The following is a 6,622-nucleotide window of genomic DNA, read 5'->3' as shown; positions in this document are numbered from 1 at the left end:
TTGAAGCCTGAGGTGCTTTCCCATTGGTTATTGGTGGGGTGTATAAGCGTTGAGGCCTGAGGTGCTTTCCCATTGGTTATTGGTGGGTGTATAAAGCGTTGAAGCCTGAGGTGCTTTCCCATTGGTTATTGGTGGGGTGTATAGAGCGTTGAGGCCTGAGGTGCTTTCCCATTGGTTATTGGTGGGTGAGGAGCGTTGAGTGGGGTGTATAAAGCGTTGAAGCCTGAGGTGCTTTCCCATTGGTTATTGGTGGGGTGTATAAAGCGTTGAGGCCTGAGGTGCTTTCCCATTGGTTATTGGTGGGGTGTATAAAGCGTTGAAGCCTGAGGTGCTTTCCCATTGGTTATTGGTGGGGTGTATAAAGCGTTGAGGCCTGAGGTACTTTCCCATTGGTTATTGGTGGGGTGTATAAAGCGTTGAAGCCTGAGGTGCTTTCCCATTGGTTATTGGTGGGGTGTATAAAGCGTTGAAGCCTGAGGTGCTTTCCCATTGGTTATTGGTGGGGTGTATAAGCGTTGAAGCCTGAGGTGCTTTCCCATTGAAGTTATTGGTGGTGGGTGTATAGAGCGTTGAGGCCTGAGGTGCTTTCCCATTGGTTATTGGTGGGTATAAAGCGTTGAAGCCTGAGGTGCTTTCCCATTGGTTATTGGTTATAAAGCGTGGTGGGGTGCTTTCCCATTGGTTATTGTGGGTGTATAAAGCGTTGAAGCCTGAGGTGCTTTCCCATTGGTTATTGGTGGGGTGTATAAAGCGTTGAAGCCTGAGAGGTGCTTTCCATTGGTTATTGGTGGGGTGTATAAAGCGTTGAAGCCTGAGGTACTTTCCCATTGGTGGTGGGTTATAAAGTCATGAAGCCTGGGTGCTTTCCCATTGATAGCGTTGAAGCCTGACTGCTTTCCCATTGGTTATTGCGGGGGTGTATAAGCGTTGAAGCCTGAGGTACTTTCCCATTGGTTATTGGTGGGGTGTATAAAGCGTTGAAGCCTGAGGTACTTTCCCATTGGTTATTGGTGGGGTGTATAAAGCGTTGAAGCCTGAGGTACTTTCCCATTGGTTATTGGTGGGGTGTATAGAGCGTTGAGGCCTGAGGTGCTTTCCCATTGGTTATTGGTGGGGTGTATAGCGTTGAAGCCTGAGGTACTTTCCCATTGAGGCCTGAGGTGCTTTCCCATTGGTTATTGGGTGGGGTGTATAGAGCGTTGAGGCCTGAGGTGCTTTCCCATTGGTTATTGGTGGGTGTATAGAGCGTTGAGGCCTGAGGTGCTTTCCCATTGGTTATTGGTGGGGTGTATAGAGCGTTGAGGCGTGCTTTCCCATTGGTTATTGGTGGTGGGAGTGTAGTCCTTCCCGGGAGGAAGAGCAGCTCCGTCTTGCCGAGTTCAGCTTGAGGTGGTGATCCGTCATCCACACTGATATGTCTGCCAGACATGCAGAGATGCGATTCGCCACCTGGTCATAAGAAGGGGGAAAGGAGAAGATTAATTGTGTGTCGTCTGCATAGCAATGATAGGAGAGACCATGTGAGGTTATGACAGAGCCAAGTGACTTGGTGTATAGCGAGAATAGGAGAGGGCCTAGAACAGAGCCCTGGGGACACCAGTGGTGAGAGCGCGTGGTGAGGAGACAGATTCTCGCCACGCCACCTGGTAGGAGCGACCTCTCAGGTAGGACGCAATCCAAGCGTGGGCCGCGCCGGAGATGCCCAACTCGGAGAGGTGGAGAGGAGGATCTGATGGTTCACAGTATCGAAGGCAGCCGATAGGTCTAGAAGGATGAGAGCAGAGGAGAGAGAGTTAGCTTTAGCAGTGCGGAGCGCCTCCGTGATGCAGAGAAGAGCAGTCTCAGTTGAATGACTAGTCTTGAAACCTGACTGATTTGGATCAAGAAGGTCATTCTGGGAGAGATAGCGGTAGAGCTGGCCAAGGACGGCACGTTCAAGAGTTTTGGAGAGAAAAGAAAGAAGGGATACTGGTCTGTAGTTGTTGACATCGGAGGGATCGAGTGTAGGTTTTTTCAGAAGGGGTGCAACTCTCGCTCTCTTGAGGACGGAAGGGACGTAGCCAGCGGTCAGGGATGAGTTGATGAGCGAGTGAGGTAAGGGAGAAGGTCTCCGGAAATGGTCTGGAGAAGAGGAGGGATAGGGTCAAGCGGGCAGGTTGTTGGGCGGCCGGGCTTCACAAGACGCGAGATTTCATCTGGAGAGAGGGGGAGAAAGAGGTCAGAGCACAGGGTAGGGCAGTGTGAGCAGAACCAGCGGTGTCGTTTGACTTAGCAAACGAGGATCGGATGTCGTCGACCTTCTTTTCAAAATGGTTGACAAAGTCATCTGCAGAGAGGGAGGAGGGGGGGGGATTCAGGAGGGAGGAGAAGGTGGCAAATAGCTTCCTAGGGTTAGAGGCAGATGCTTGGAATTCAGAGTGGTAGAAAGTGGCTTTAGCAGCAGAGACAGAGGAGGAAAATGTAGAGAGGAGGGAGTGAAAGGATGCCAGGTCCGCAGGGAGGCGAGTTTTCCTCCATTTCCTCTCGGCTACCCGGAGCCCTATTCTGTGAGCTCGCAATGAGTCGTCGAGCCACGGAGCGGGAGGGGAGGACCGAGCCGGCCTGGAGGATAGGGGACATAGAGAGTCAAAGGATGCAGAAAGGGAGGAGAGGAGGGTTGAGGAGGCAGAATCAGGAGATAGGTTGGAGAAGGTTTGAGCAGAGGGAAGAGATGATAGGATGGAAGAGGAGAGAGTAGCGGGGGAGAGAGCGAAGGTTGGGACGGCGCGATACCATCCGAGTAGGGGCAGTGTGGGAAGTGTTGGATGAGAGCGAGAGGGAAAAGGATACAAGGTAGTGGTCGGAGACTTGGAGGGGAGTTGCAATGGGGTTAGTGGAAGAACAGCATCTAGTAAAGATGAGGTCGAGCGTATTGCCTGCCTTGTGAGTAGGGGGGAAGGTGAGAGGGTGAGGTCAAAAGAGGAGAGGAGTGGAAAGAAGGAGGCAGAGAGGAATGAGTCAAAGGTAGACGTGGGGAGGTTAAAGTCGCCCAGAACTGTGAGAGGTGAGCCGTCCTCAGGAAAGGAGCTTATCAAGGCATCAAGCTCATTGATGAACTCTCCGAGGGAACCTGGAGGGCGATAAATGATAAGGATGTTAAACTTGAAAGGGCTGGTAACTGTGACAGCATGGAATACAAAGGAGGCGATAGACAGATGGGTAAGGGGAGAAAGAGAGAATGACCACTTGGGAGAGATGAGGATCCCGTGCCACCACCCCGCTGACCAGAAGCTCTCGGGTGTGCGAGAACACGTGGGCGGACGAGGAGAGAGCAGTAGAAGTAGCAGTGTTATCTGTGGTGATCCATGTTTCCGTCAGTGCCAAGAAGTCGAGGGACTGGAGGGAGGCATAGGCTGAGATGAACTCTGCCTTGTTGGCCGCAGATCGGCAGTTCCAGAGGCTACCGGAGACCTGGAACTCCACGTGGGTCGTGCGCGCTGGGACCACCAGATTAGGTGGCCGCGGCCACGCGGTGTGGAGCGTTTGTATGGTCTGTGCAGAGAGAGAGAACAGGGATAGACAGACACATAGTTGACAGGCTACAGAAAAGGCTACGCTAATGCAAGGAGATTGGAATGACAAGTGGACTACACGTCTCGAATGTTCAGAAAGTTAAGCTTACGTAGCAAGAATCTTATTGACTAAAATGATTAAAATGATACAGTACTGCTGAAGTAGGCTAGCTGGCAGTGGCTGCGTTGTTGACACTACACTAATCAAGTCGTTCCGTTGAGTGTAATAGTTTCTACAGTGCTACTATTCGGGGCTAGCTGGCTAGCTAGCAGTGTTGATTACGTTACGTTGCTAAAAGAACGACAATAGCTGGCTAGCTAACCTAGAAAATCGCTCTAGACTACACAATTATCTTTGATACAAGGACGGCTATGTAGCTAGCTATGTAGCTAGCTACGATCACAAATCAAACCGTTGTGCTGTAAAGAAATGAAATGAAAATGAAACATGATACACACAGTACAGGTGTACTGTGGAGCGAATACGGCATGCTTGTCCACCGGTTGTTGTTGGCTAGCTGTTTTAGCTGTTAGCTGTTAGCTAGCTAGCAGTGTCTCCTACGTTAAGGACGACAAATAGCTGGCTAGCTAACCTCGGTAAATTAAGATAATCACTCTAAGACTACACACTCTAAACTACACAATTATCTTGGATACGAAGACAGCAAAGACAACTATGTAGCTAGCTAACACTACACTAATCAGCATGTCGTTCAGTTGAGTGTAATAGTACCTACGGTACTTTCCCATTGGTTATTGGTGGGGTGTGTGGGGCGTTTACACACCCATTTTTAGGTGTGCTCAGTTTAATACACATGTACTGCTTTAGCACACATGTACTGTGGAAACATGCTTGTCTATTTAGCACACAGTATACAGGTGTACTGTGGAACAGTTTAATACAGCATGCTTGTCCATTTAACACACAATATACAGGTGTACTGTGGAACAGTTTAATACAGCATGCTTGTCCATTTAGCACACAATATACAGGTGTACTGTGGAACAGTATAATACAGCATGCTTGTCCATTTAGCACACAGTATAAAGGTGTACCGTGGAACAGTTTAATACAGCATGCTTGTCCATTTAGCACACAGTATACAGGTGTACTGTGGAACAGTATAATACAGCATGGTTGTCCATTTAGCACACAGTATACAGGTGTACTGTGGAACAGTATAATACAGCATGGTTGTCCATTTAGCACACAATATACAGGTGTACTGTGGAACAGTATAATACAGCATGGTTGTCCATTTAGCACACAGTATACAGGTGTACTGTGGAACAGTATAATACAGCATGGTTGTCCATTTAACACACAGTATACAGGTGTACTGTGGAACAGTATAATACAGCATGGTTGTCCATTTAGCACACAGTATACAGGTGTACTGTGGAACAGTATAATACAGCATGGTTGTCCATTTACAGCATGGTTGTCATTTATACAGGTGTACTGTGGAACAGTATAATACAGCATGGTTGTCCATTTAGCACACAGTATACAGGTGTACTGTGGAACAGTATAATACAGCATGGTTGTCCATTTAGCACACAGTATACAGGTGTACTGTGGAACAGTATAATACAGCATGGTTGTCCATTTAGCACACAATATACAGGTGTACTGTGGAACAGTATAATACAGCATGGTTGTCCATTTAGCACACAATATACAGGTGTACTGTGGAACAGTATAATACAGCATGGTTGTCCATTTAGCACACAGTATACAGGTGTACTGTGGAACAGTATAATACAGCATGGTTGTCCATTTAGCACACAGTATACAGGTGTACTGTGGAACAGTATAATACAGCATGGTTGTCCATTTAGCACACAGTATACAGGTGTACTAATGGAACAGTATAATACTGTGGAACAGTATAATACAGCATGGTTGTCCATTTAGCACACAGTATACAGGTGTACTGTGGAACAGTATAATACAGCATGGTTGTCCATTTAACACACAGTATACAGGTGTACTGTGGAACAGTATAATACAGCATGGTTGTCCATTTAGCACACAGTATACAGGTGTACTGTGGAACAGTATAATACAGCATGGTTGTCCATTTAACACACAGTATACAGGTGTACTGTGGAACAGTATAATACAGCATGGTTGTCCATTTAGCACACAGTATACAGGTGTACTGTGGAACAGTATAATACAGCATGGTTGTCCATTTAACACACAGTATACAGGTGTACTGTGGAACAGTATAATACAGCATGGTTGTCCATTTAACACACAGTATACAGGTGTACTGTGGAACAGTATAATACAGCATGGTTGTCCATTTAGCACACAGTATACAGGTGTACTGTGGAACAGTATAATACAGCATGGTTGTCCATTTAACACACAATATACAGGTGTACTGTGGAACAGTATAATACAGCATGGTTGTCCATTTAACACACAGTATACAGGTGTACTGTGGAACAGTATAATACAGCATGGTTGTCCATTTAGCACACAATATACAGGTGTACTGTGGAACAGTATAATACAGCATGGTTGTCCATTTAACACACAGTATACAGGTTTAAGCATGGTTGTCCATTTAACACACAGTATACAGGTGTACTGTGGAACAGTATAATACAGCATGGTTGTCCATTTAGCACACAATATACAGGTGTACTGTGGAACAGTATAATACAGCATGGTTGTCCATTTAGCACACAATATACAGGTGTACTGTGGAACAGTATAATACAGCATGGTTGTCCATTTAACACACAATATACAGGTGTACTGTGGAACAGTATAATACAGCATGGTTGTCCATTTAACACACAGTATACAGGTGTACTGTGGAACAGTATAATACAGCATGGTTGTCCATTTAGCACACAATATACAGGTGTACTGTGGAACAGTATAATACAGCATGGTTGTCCATTTAGCACACAGTATACAGGTGTACTGTGGAACAGTATAATACAGCATGGTTGTCCATTTAACACACAATATACAGGTGTACTGTGGAACAGTATAATACAGCATGGTTGTCCATTTAACACACAATATACAGGTGTACTGTGGAACAGTA

General features: G+C 46.5%; 1 long non-coding RNA gene across 5 annotated transcripts; it reads left to right on the top strand.

The window, feature by feature from the left end:
• Nucleotides 1-4,826: 4,826 nt before the first annotated feature.
• On the top strand, nucleotides 4,827-6,594 carry LOC127925083 (uncharacterized). Of its 5 annotated transcripts, none has more exons than XR_008119694.1 (3): nucleotides 4,827-4,886; nucleotides 5,883-5,939; nucleotides 6,263-6,594. It is a non-coding gene; the product is annotated as an uncharacterized LOC127925083 (long non-coding RNA). The 5 variants fall into 5 exon arrangements; XR_008119693.1 differs by lacking the exon at nucleotides 4,827-4,886 and adding an exon at nucleotides 5,481-5,540; XR_008119692.1 differs by lacking the exon at nucleotides 4,827-4,886 and adding an exon at nucleotides 5,595-5,654.
• The last annotated feature ends 28 nt before the right edge of the window (nucleotides 6,595-6,622 follow it).

The sequence above is a fragment of the Oncorhynchus keta genome, unplaced genomic scaffold, assembly GCF_023373465.1.
Source record: "Oncorhynchus keta strain PuntledgeMale-10-30-2019 unplaced genomic scaffold, Oket_V2 Un_contig_5035_pilon_pilon, whole genome shotgun sequence".
NCBI classification, from domain to species: domain Eukaryota; kingdom Metazoa; phylum Chordata; class Actinopteri; order Salmoniformes; family Salmonidae; genus Oncorhynchus; species Oncorhynchus keta.
This window is presented reverse-complemented; position numbering and strand designations above follow the sequence as displayed.